At 41.9% G+C, this 12,792-nt stretch overlaps 1 protein-coding gene across 1 annotated transcript in view; it reads right to left on the reverse strand.

Annotated features, from left to right (window-relative positions):
- The window catches only part of LIFR (LIF receptor subunit alpha), a 135,581-nt gene extending 124,987 nt beyond the window's left edge, over positions 1–10,594 (reverse strand). Inside the window, exon 1 of the mRNA XM_082264818.1 lies at positions 10,465–10,594. The gene's annotated coding sequence lies outside the window, so the exon portion shown is untranslated. The remainder of the gene's footprint in view (positions 1–10,464) is intronic.
- Between the last annotated feature and the right edge of the window lie 2,198 nt (positions 10,595–12,792).

Genomic DNA, 12,792 nt, shown 5'->3' on the forward strand with positions numbered 1-12,792 from the left:
TCACTTCACTCTGCAACCACAAACCCCAAATCAGGAATGTTACAGTCACCCGTAAAACATCCCAGGCAATCTGAAAGTTACATACAATGAATGACTTCTACAAGAAAAATCAGACCTGCAGATGTCACGGCCAATTATTAAAGTCTCATTCATTGACCCAAAATAAAGTCAGCGAGTCATCTGCTTCCCACCACAAATCACATAACACAATGATATCCACAAGGGTGGAATAACAACAATAAATTATACTGGAAGGCATGCATGTGCTAAACAACGGAAGAACTAAAAATATTAGTCCCTATGCATTTCAGGAACTGGGAAAAAGACAGGAAAATGTCGATTTTAACCAAGGATAATCCTTGGTAAAGCTGGCCATACACTGGTAGAATTTCATTTGGAATATTTTGTTTTAGAGGGGTCAAATCAATGTTTGTTTTTGACTTCCAAAATAAGAAAAGGATAGAATTTTTTTTCTGGAACAAACATATTTCTGTATGTGGCTTTCATTCAGAAAAGATCAAAAATTAAAGGCTTAAAAACTAAAATTTTGGAGGGCTTTCGGATGACATTTGTCAAATCCTCAGATGTACTGAAAGTTATTGTACGAGCGTTTGTGTGGACGTTCGTTCAAAAATCTACTAGTGTGTGGCCAGCTTTATAGCATGTACACAGTAATCTTATAGCTCAGCAATCTTATAGTTATGGTATGTATACAGCAATCTTATGGTCATTGTACAAATAAATATATATATATATATATATATATATATATATATATATATATATATATATATATATATATATATATATATATATATCTCTATCTATCAAGCCCTCCTATAGTTATTGTATGTACACAGTCATCCTATAGTTAGAGATTTTATATAGTAATCCTACCATTATACAGTACAAAGTGATCCTATAATTATTGTATGTACAGTGGGGAAAATATATTTTTGATCCCCTGCAGATTTTGTAAGTCCACTTACAAAGAAATGGGTCTATAATTGTTAACATAGGTGTATTTTAAAATGATAGAGACAGAATATCAACCAAAAATCCAGAAAAAAACACAATACAAATCTTACAAATTGAGTTGCAGTTCAGCAAGTAAAATAAGTATTTGATCCCTTATCAACAAACATTAATTCTGGCTCCACAGACTGGTTATTGTATGTGCTCATGTGGTATGCTGTTAGAAATCACGGGGCCCCATACAGCCTACCTGGCAGGACCCAATCGTTTCACAAAAAAAAAAAAAAAAAAACTAAAATAATTATTAGCGGACACAACATAACAGAATTTAAAGAAAAAAAAAATGTATATATTTTTTTTTTAAATGTTATTTAGAATTATTTTAATTTTACAATTTTTTTTATTACAATGTTTAATGATTTTTTTTAATTGTTTTACTTTTTTACAGGACAGGGAAGCCTGCAGCGCTGTGGGGGGGGGGGGGGGGGGCATCACAGTAAAAAGGGGATCAGAAGCAGGCAGAACAGGGGGGGGGGGGGGAAATCAGTGTTGGAGAAGCAATTACAGGAACGATGCCCTATGTCTGCGTCTCTCCCTGCAGCAGCTGAAAGCTGGCAGAAGGGGAAGAAACTGGCTTTCAGCAGCTGCAGAGAGCTGCACAGGGCTTCCTTCTGTAATTGCCCCCCTGCCAGACCGCACCGATTCCTCATGCTGTTGGGGCCCCCTGTATGCCAGGGCCCCCTACAGGAGGACTGGTGGTCCCCCCCCTATCAGTGGCCCTGGGTACACTCATTGGTCCGGTCAATTTAAGAGGTTGCTCCTAACGACAACTCGTTTTGTGTAAAGAAACACCTGTCCACAGAATCTCTTTTTTCCATTCAAACCTCCCCATCATGGGCAAGACCAAAGAGCTGTCCAAGGACATGAGGAACAAGATTGAAGACCTGTGCAAGTCTGAAACGGGCTGAAAGACCATCATCAAGAAGCTTGGGGAGAAGGAGACAACTGTTGGAACAATTATTCGCAAATGGAAGAATTACAAAATAACCATCAATCACCCTCGGTCTGGGGTTCAATGCAAGATTTCGCCCCATGCGGTAAGGATGATTATGAGAAAAGTGAGGGATCAGCCCACAACTACACATCAGGGTTTGTGAATGATCTCAAGGCGGTTGGGACCACATTCATCAAACAAACCATTGATAATACAATACGCCACGGATTGAAATCCTGCAGAGCCCGCAAGGTCGCCCTCCTCAAGGCGGCACATGTACAGGCCTGTCTGGAGTTTGCCAATGAATATTCAAATGATTCAGAGAAGGATTGGGAGAAAGTGCTGTGGTCAGATGAAACCAAAATTGAGCTCTTTGGCATTAACTCGACTCGCTGTGCTTGGAGGAAGAAAAATGCTGACTATGACCCTAACACCATCCCTACAGTCAAGCACGGAGGTGGAAACATTATGCTATGGGGCTAATTCTCTGCTAAAAGGTACAGGCCAACTCTGCCGCATTAAGGAGCCAATGGACGGGACCATGTAAGTAAAATCTTGGATGAGAACCTTCTTCCCTCGACCAGAACACTGAAGATGGGTCATGGATGGGTCTTCCAACATGACAATGACCCAAAACATACCGCCAAGGCAACAAAGGAGTGGCTCAAGAAGAAGCACATTAAGGTCATGGAGTGGCCTAGCCCGTCTCCAGACCCTAAATCTGTAGAAAATTTATGGAGGGAGCTGAAACTTTGAGTTGCCAAGAGACAGCCAAGAAACCAGAAGGATTTAGAGAAGATCTGTAAAGAAGAGTGGACCAAAATCCCTCCTGAGATGTGTGCAAACCTGGTAACCAACTACAAGAAACCTCTTACCTCTGTGCTTGCCTACAAGGGGTTCTCCACCAAGTACCAAGTCATGTTTTGCTTGGGGATCAAATACTTATTTTACTCACTGAACTGCAACTCAATTTATAACATTTGTTTCATGTGTTTTTTCTGGATTTTTGGTTGATATTCTGTCTCTATCATTTAAAATACACCTACGATAAAAATTATAGACCCTTCATTTCTTTGTAGGTGGGCGAACTTACAAAACCTGCAGGGGATCAAATAATTATTTTTCCCCTCTGTATTCTATACACAACAATCCCATAGATATAGTCAATATACAGCGATCCTATAGGTACCCAGGTACTAGCACTCGAAGGCTAGGTTCACATCTATAGATGTGCGGTTGATTCATTTAAAAAGGACCCTTTTCCAGAACATTTATTGTTTTTTTTCCATGAACGTTTTAGTCCCCATTCACACTAGCGCAACTTGTCAAGCGACTTGGTTGCCTGACAAGTCACGGTGGGTCGCCTGCCATAGATTAGAACAGATAATTAAAACAAAGGTGACCAGCGCTATGGATTAATAAAGTGAATGCAGAAACAGACGGTGTGAGCTGCCAACAACCAAACCCAACAAGTTGGGTTGGAAATAAAATAGTGCAAGTGGGGTTGTGAACGGCGCTACCGTTTTTCAAGAAATAGCAATATTATATTTGCTTAGCGTGAATGGTGATACCACTTAATGTGTGCCGTGAATAAATAGATAAATAAATTTTAAAGTGCAATCTTATAAAATGCTGTATAAAAATATTGTGTAAAAATCAATAAAAATAGATTATATAAATGCCTTGTATCTTAAATTATTGGTGATAAAGTGCATAAGTGCTAGTGCAAAGAAAGGAGAGACACAAGGCTGAAATAAATTAGTGAATTTTATTTAAAAAAAGACCAGGTGAAACATATATCTATCCTCACTATGAACCAAAGGTGATGGTGTTTAGTGAAGAGAAAAGAAGTAAAAGCTGCTGTAAGCAAACGAAAAAAATGTATACTGAAATTAATAGGTGTAAGATGAATAGGATAAATGAATTAATGTGATGAATTCGGGTTGCAACAACCTGCGTGACCGCTAGGTGTCGCACCCTGCTATATGACCTGATATCAGTTGCAGGAGGGTACCGTATATCTGGGTTCCGCTGTCCCCTCTGACTTCCTGGGGGGTCTGCGTGATTCCTCAGAAAGAAGAAAGGAGACCCCTAGGTATCATATCCAAACAACATGATAAAAAAGTGTAGAGACTCACAGGGAGATTCGAGGCTGTCCGCGATCAGTGTAGTGTGGCCGGGAAGCTTCCGCGTTCCACGGCTCTGGCTCCGGGTGCCGGAAATGACGTTAGACGTCGCTGACTCCGCCCTACCGGTTTTGTCACAAGACGTCTACTAGGAGGAGGCCGCTCCTAGTAGACGTCTTGTGACGAAACCGGTAGGGCGGAGTCAGCGACGTCTAACGTCATTTCCGGCACCCGGAGCCAGAGCCGTGGAAGCTTCCCGGCCACACTACACTGATCGCGGACAGCCTCGAATCTCCCTGTGAGTCTCTACACTTTTTTATCATGTTGTTTGGATATGATACCTAGGGGTCTCCTTTCTTCTTTCTGAGGAATCACACAGACCCACCAGGAAGTCAGAGGGGACAGCGGAACCCAGATATACGGTACCCTCCTGCAACTGATATCAGGTCATATAGCAGGGTGCGACACCTAGCGGTCACGCAGGTTGTTGCAACCCGAATTCATCACATTAATTCATTTATCCTATTCATCTTACACCTATTAATTTCAGTATACATTTTTTTCGTTTGCTCACAGCAGCTTTTACTTCTTTTCTCTTCACTAAACACCATCACCTTTGGTTCATAGTGAGGATAGATATATGTTTCACCTGGTCTTTTTTTAAATAAAATTCACTAATTTATTTCAGCCTTGTGTCTCTCCTTTCTTTGCACTAGCACTTATGCACTTTATCACCAATAATTTAAGATACAAGGCATTTATATAATCTATTTTTATTGATTTTTACACAATATTTTTATACAGCATTTTATAAGATTGCACTTTAAAATTTATTTATCTATTTATTCACGGCACACATTAAGTGGTATCACCATTCACGCTAAGCAAATATAATATTGCTATTTCTTGAAAAACGGTAGCGCCGTTCACAACCCCACTTGCACTATTTTATAGATTAGAACAGGACCCGTTCTAATAGGAGCGACAAAAGTCGCTCCGACTTAGAAAAAGGGTCCTGTACTACTTTGGGGCGACCTGGAGGCGACCTGCATTGACTTCAATTATATGAAGTCCGTAAATGTCGCGCCGAGGTCGCCCCTGTGTGAACGGGGTCTTAATGCGTTTTGTGTTTTTGGGATTTCGGGATATGTTAGTTTTGATAAAAGGTGTTTGTGACCATGCAGGAAACGCACTAAAAATGCATATATGTGTTTTTGATGCAACTGCAAAGAAGTTTATGGGGCCACAAATGCACTGTGCTGGGTATAAAAAAGTCCCTGCACCTTTCCAAAAAATCGCACTGGTGTAAACTGCATAGATGTGAATGTGATCCATAGGAACTAATGTTAAATGGACTGTGGGGCATTTCTCCAAATCTGAAAAACGCACAACAAAAAGCATAGGTGTGAACCTAGCCTAAGTTTCAGGGAGACTTTCTTGCAGCTCTGGTGTATCTAAACACTTTCCATGCTGGAGGGAGGAGCACAGGGCACAGCACATTATATCCCTGAAAAACCTGCACCACTGCACAGCACAGCACACATATGTACACGTTTCATAAACAGATTCTGTTTTTGCTTCCACAAGCTGCCTTTCAATAATTAACATAAAAAAGGACTTGCCTACATTTAGGGCTTGTTCACATGGGTGGTAAAAATAGGCTGCCAAGCCGCGGTTTTACTGCCCCTGAATCACCCCTTTTAAGTTGCAATGTCATCTGGATGGGGTTGTGCACTTGGGGTGGCAAAAAAATGATACCTCTGTTGCATTCAGTAGGAAGAGCCGCCTCCAAACATGACCCATTGTAGTGAATGGGGTCCCCCAGTAGATGCAGTGCAGTGGGGCAGGTTTTTCAGGGATATAATGTACTCTAAGGAAGAAACATATTGTCTCCCAGCCACCTATCAACTGCCCTCCACTATGGATCGCTTTTCAGAGGGGTGGCAAGAGCTGCACCAAGTGTGAACAGACCCTTACACTGGTCTCCTGCGTTCGCTTTATTTAAATGCAGGTGAGATTATTTCAGATATGTAAACAAAATGGTCACATTCTTCTGAGTTTATATATACTGTACATGCGTTTAGATACATTCACAGTATGTAATCTGCCCCTGGATACACAAAATTTGAATTTACCTAAACGCAATCAAAGTAAACTAACCTGAATACAGGAAAACGCACAGCAGGATTAATGATAGATTCACTTATATGTTTTTTTATCCTTTTTAATGCATTTTTTTTATGCGTTATGCATTTTTTGGGTGGCCGGGGTAAGTCAAATAAAGTAGAAGTTGTTAGGGGGGTGAAGTAATGTTGTCATGTACCAATACACAAGACTATGCAGTCTATGGAGCCAAAAATGAGCACTGATGCATCTGTACTATTTTTTGCAGCGAATGACCCCCATAGACTGCATTGCAACCCTCTTGTTCAGAATTAATGCTTGTTGGGTAACGCACATTAAGTTGCACAGGTACAAAGGCAGCCTCAGTCCTCATTCACACCTATGCGATTTGTTGTGCAATAAAGAGGAGTCCCATTATTGTCAATGGTGCCTATTCACGCCTATGCAATTCACTTCTGTGCGACTTGGAAAAAGTTGCAGGTGCTGCTTTTGGCACAAAATAGTGCTTTTCTGACCACGTACACTTCAATGACAGAGCATGAAAAAAGCATCAAAAGTGCAAGAATGCAAAAAAAATAAATAAATAAAAAATAGAAAAATACATAAATAAAAACAATAAATACATATATAAAAAAAATAAATAGATACATAAATAAAAACAATAAATACATAAATAAAAAAAAAAAATGATATTAAACAGAAGTCAACCTAGCCTTATACCACTGAAAAATCATTACATCCATTTATACTTATTTAGAAACAATTTCTTATAAAACACACGTATGTCATTCTTGTGTAAACAAAGCCTTAGATAACTAAAAAAAATTAAAAATGCTAAAAACAGATTCTAGCACGCAGAACATTTTTATGACATTTCTGGCCAATAGCGTACGCCAGGAAGATTTCCAGAGGCAACAATTTCCACAAACACATTTCTTATATATCAGACAGTTGGCAATTATTCCTCTAACATGAGACTGCAGATCAAGAGGATTTTATTCATTTCTAACACCCCATTGTCCCTGGGAGCAATTAGCAAAAATGTCACAAAACAAGAGTAATGACGATATAACGATCCATCAACAAGTACACAGCACTGCCCATATACAGAACAATGACCTCAAGATAAGACATCAGTACAATCATCCAAGACATCAGTACAATCAGGCTCCGGGAGTGAAACAATAACCATGACCGAGTCCCCAATGAATGGGAAAGTGTCTACATAAACTGTCACATTGTAACCTCATTCCCAGGGACAGTCTGCTGCTGAGCAAGTCTAGCAATCCCATGACACTCAGTCCAGACCTGCAATACCTCTGGGTCCTTACAGTCCCTGAAAGGATCTCTTTATTATATTAAAATATAATTTGGCATTTTAAAAAAGTGAAATGAACAAAAATAGGCAAATAATAGATACAAATAAAATAAGATACAAAAAAAAAAAAAAAAAAAGATTAAAAAAATGCATTAAATAAAAATAAATTAAAAATGAAGAACTGTTGAGAAGAGAGGGCAGTGTGAAATAAATGACCAGTTTTAAAAATCAGGGACTAATCTGTAATCCAGGGACTGTCCTTGGAGATCTGTCATCTTACATTAAATATATCAATAATGATTACAAATAAACGTAGCCAGCTTATAGAACCTGAGTATATAGAAAAGGTGGGGGGGGGGGGGGGGAGAAATAGGTGGTCAACATTGAGAATCAGGGGCTAGAATTCTAGAAACAGATCCGAGAACCTTATAATGTTTACAGCGGTGTTTCTCAACCTTTTCTCCAGTCAAGGAACCCTTTAAAAAATGGACAGTCTCAAGGTGCCCCATTCTAAAATGTAAAAACTATTTAAATAATCTTACATAATGCAGAAACATCCACAAGTCCAAGTAGGACACCCCACGTTAGAGGTGACTTCCAAAGCAATTCCCCTTTTTTAAACTGGTACTGACTAGTACACAAATGTTTCTCTTCTCCCTCAGTTTTTCTCTATCGTTCAGCTAATGTAAGGGGTAGGGGAGGGTCAAACAAGGATGCTATGCAGGAGATTGACTTCCTCCTTATCAACTGATTATGCCAATGGTCATTAAGACACCGGCAGTTAGAAGGTTGTAATTGTGCAAAATGAAAACCTTTTTTTTTTTTTTTAAACAATTTTTGGGCAATTTTTAGCCATTTTGTCAGGGCACCCCAGGGTTCCTGGGCACACTAGTTGAAAAAGGCTGGTTTACACACTATGGGGCTGATTTATTAAATCTGGATATTGCAAAATCTGGTGCAGCTTTGCATAGAAACCAATCAGCTTCTAACTTTAGCTTGTTTAATTAGGCTTTGATAATAAAATCTGGAAGCTGATTGGTTTCTATGCAGAGCTGCACCAGATTTTGAATTCCTCAATTTTAGTAAATCAACCCCAATGTATCAATATACTACTACTACTACTAATAGTAAAAAAAAAAAAATAGTCAGCTTTTAAAGACAGAATCCTGGTTCACACCAGATGCAGTCTGGTGCATCTTTACTCTGCATTTAATTGCATGCATGAGGTTTACCAAGGATTCCAATGGTCCTAGTGCACACCAGTGCAGTCCACATAAGTAGAACCTGCTGCGTTTTTCTGCATGGAAAGCATTTTGAATGCAGCAAAACACATGTAAACACAAGAATACATTTAAATAAACAAACAAAAATAAAACCACTGGAATGCATGCTGCCCTGAGATTCAAGTGTCCAAACAAATAAAGAGGAAAAAATTACACTGGAACGCATGCAAAATGCATTAAAAAGGCATGCAAACACATATGCAAAAACACATCCAGAATGCAGAAATGAGGAGGTGAAGCAGCTTCTAGCCCCGGTTCACATGGATTCTACTTTTGTGCTACTTCACAAACTAGCATGATTTCATGGTAGCAGGTCAGTGCGATTTCAGGTGCTACTTGAAAGCCATCTGAGCTTGATGCACGTCTATTGAAGTCGCACCCAAAATAGGCAAAAGTAGTGCAGGAACTACTTTTGCCAAACGGTGCCACTGCCGGCAATAGGCTGCGACTGTCAGATCGCATGAAAAATTGCGCCAATGTGAACGGGGGCTTAGGGTAGAAATGGTGTAAGAAATACGTTGTTTGTTTTGAAAAACTAGGGACAGATCTGTGAACTGTCCTTGGAGAGCTAACATTTTACATACAAGGTATAAATAAAACAGAAGAGGGGGGTCCCTTAGGAATCAGAAGATTGGGGGTCCCTTAGGAAGCAGAAGAGTGGGGGCCCCTAGGAAGCAGAAGAGGGGGGCGGGCCCTTAGGAATCAGAAGAGTGGGGTCCCTTAGGAATCAGAAGAGTGGGGTCCCTTAGGAATCAGAAGAGTGGGGTCCCTTAGGAATCAGAAGAGGGGGGTCCCTTAGGAATCAGAAGAGGGGGTCCCTTAGGAATCAGAAGAGGGGGGTCCCTTAGGAATCAGAAGAGGGGGGTCCCTTAGGAATCAGAAGAGGGGGGTCCCTTAGGAATCAGAAAAGGGGGGTCCCTTAGGAATCAGAAAAGGGGGGTCCCTTAGGAATCAGAAAAGGGGGTCCCTTAGGAATCAGAAAAGGGGGGTCCCTTAGGAATCAGAAGAGGGGGGTCCCTTAGGAATCAGAAGAGGGGGGTCCCTTAGGAATCAGAAGAGGGGGGTCCCTTAGGAATCAGAAGAGGGGGGTCTCTTAGGAATCAGAAGAGGGGGGTCCCTTAGGAATCAGAAAAGGGGGTCCCTTAGGAATCAGAAAAGGGGGGTCCCTTAGGAATCAGAAAAGGGGGGTCCTTTAGGAATCAGAAAAGGGGGTCCCTTAGGAATCAGAAGAGGGGGGTCCTTTAGGAATCAGGGTTCAGTACTAAGAATCAGGGACTGTCCTGGGATGTGACATCCTACATACAATGTATCCAGAGAGATAAAACCTAGGGAGCGGATGAAAGCAGAGATGATGGTAGAAATCAGTGACCAGTATAGGAAGGGACAGATGTGTGATCCCAGGAGCTGACAATCTACAATGTACCAATAATAATATAAAATCCCATACTCGGGGTGCGGGGTGTGCAGTAATCAGTGCACAGGTCCCGGGTCTCTGTATAGGATGCCGCCACTGATCAGTCCCTATGGTCGGTGAGTCCCGCACACAGTCCCAGCACAATGTACGCCGATCTCCAGCCGGCACCGCCGGGCCTCCCCCGGATCATGCAGACCTTGCACCCTCCCCCCCGGTCCCCTGTGACTCACATGGCACGGCGCTCCGCTGTCAGTCGGTGGAGATGTCCGCAGGGTGAGCGGAGAGATGAGTCACTCCGGGATCTCTACATTGTCCTCATCCCCGACCACAGCAAGGGAGACGGTGACGTCACTGGCCGGGGATCACTGCGCCCCGCCCACTACAGGGAGGAGACACCGCAGGCTGGGCTGTTTGTGTGTATATTGTGTGTATGTGTGTGTATAATGTGTGTGTGTGTATTGTATGTGTGTGTATACGGTGTGTGCATTGTATGTGTGAGTATAATGTGTGTGCCTTGTATACTGTGTGTATATTGTGTGTGTGTGTGTATTGTATGTGTGTGTATACTGTGTGTGCAGGGCTGCTGTTAGGAATGATGGGGCCCCGTACAGCCTACCTGATGGGGCCCCCTTCAACCCCATCCCTGGCCCCGCCTCAAAACAAAATGCAGGTTTGTCACCGTTTACGTATATATGTGCGGGACCAACATGCATGTTTGCAATTACTCATGAACAAGGGGGAATGGGGGCTTTAAAAAGGTTTTACATTTTATTTTAATTATGTTACTTTGTGCAAAGTTGCTGGGGCTATTATGATGCAGGGATGACCAAGATATCACCCTTCCAATCCAGGGACGTGCCAGTGTTCTGTCAGAATAGCGCTACCTATCAGATTCTGCTACCGGAAGTAATATACAGACTAGAACAACTTACTGCGCATGCGTCATGCATTCCAACATGGCCGCTATGCATACCAATAGCTTTCTTAATGACACGAAGCAGCGGTGGACATCTTCTTACACCCACGCAAGTCTTCAATTTTACATTTATTTTATCAGTAAACTGACCTTATAGAATAAATCACAGTATTACATTTGTATTATTATTGTATTCTAGTAAATATAGCGAGAAACCTGCGGCCAATGTGGTGACGGCCACCTTGGTACACCCCGCACTGCTCAGCGACAAACTGATTATATAGTGAAATAGACTGTTCCACTCGGCTGCGGTGAAATAGTCTATTTCAGTATATAAGGTGAGTTTACTGCTAAAATAAATGTAAAACTCCAGACTTTCGTGGGTGTAAGAAGATGTCCGCTGCTGCTTGGTGTTCTGTCACATTAGGAAACCTATTGGAACGCATAGTCGCCATGTTGGAACACATGGTGCATGCGCAGTAAGTTGTTCTTTCCGAATGCCACTTCTGCTAGCAGAATCTGATAGGTAGCGCTATTCTGACAGAACACTGATACATCAATGGGCGGGAAGAGGTTAAAGGGGAGTGGTTTGACTGCACATGTTTACTGTCCCCCAAACACAAGTTTAAAGTAGCATCTCACTGTGTCCTATGATCACCAGCATGAAAATCACACAGGCTACAGGTGCCCTGTCACAGTGTCATATGGATGCTGGGGATGCTGACTTTGTTATGCAGTAACACTCACTACAGTCATAGCTTAAAGTCAGCATCCCCAGCATTCATGTGACACTGTGACAGGGCACCTGTAGCCTGTGTGATTTTTATGCTGAGATCATAGGACACAGTGAGGACTCTATCCTCTGTTCTTCACTCACTGTGTCCAATCCAGCCACGCTGTCCTCCTGCTGTTCCCTGTCAGCTGCTGAGCAATCTGCCTCCGTACATGATCACACTCTGCACTTGAGTAAGGGGAGGCGGGGCTGAGCAGAGAATTATTGTATCCCTCCGCCAGGCAAAGCAGTGGACAGCAGCAGCCAGGACTATATTGCAGCAAATCACCATGGAACTAAATCCTATGTATACATGCGACCCGAAAATGGAAAAAAAGTCCCGCCACTGCACTCACTTCCTGGGCCCTTCTGCTGTCATTATAGGGCCCAGGAAAATGTAATTACACCCCCAAGAAATTACAAATTAGGAAAAGGTTTAGAAAAAACGATTTTTTTTGAACATGCAGAAATTTACTGTGATGCTGCCCGGGCCCCTTGTAGAGCTGATGGAGCCCGGGCCCGGTACAACAGGGCTGGTTGTACTGCCCTATCAGCGGCCCTGTGTGTGTGCATTGTATGTGTGTGTATACTGTGTGTATATTGTGTGTGTGTGCATTGTATGTGTGTGTATACTGTGTGTGTGCATACTATGTGTGCTTTGTATATGTGTGTGTAGTCTGTGTGTATACTGTGTGTGCATTGTATGTGTGAGTATACTGTGTGTGTGTGTGCATTGTATGTGTGTGTGTGTGTTTGTATACTGTGTGTGAATAGAGCAATGTATGTGTATAGAGCAATATGTGTATACTATGTGTGTGTATAGAGCAAGGCATGTGTATCGAGCAATATGTGTGTGTGTGCATTGTATGT

This window comes from Pelophylax lessonae, assembly GCF_965119305.1.
Source record: "Pelophylax lessonae genome assembly, chromosome: 1".
Lineage (NCBI taxonomy): Eukaryota > Metazoa > Chordata > Amphibia > Anura > Ranidae > Pelophylax > Pelophylax lessonae.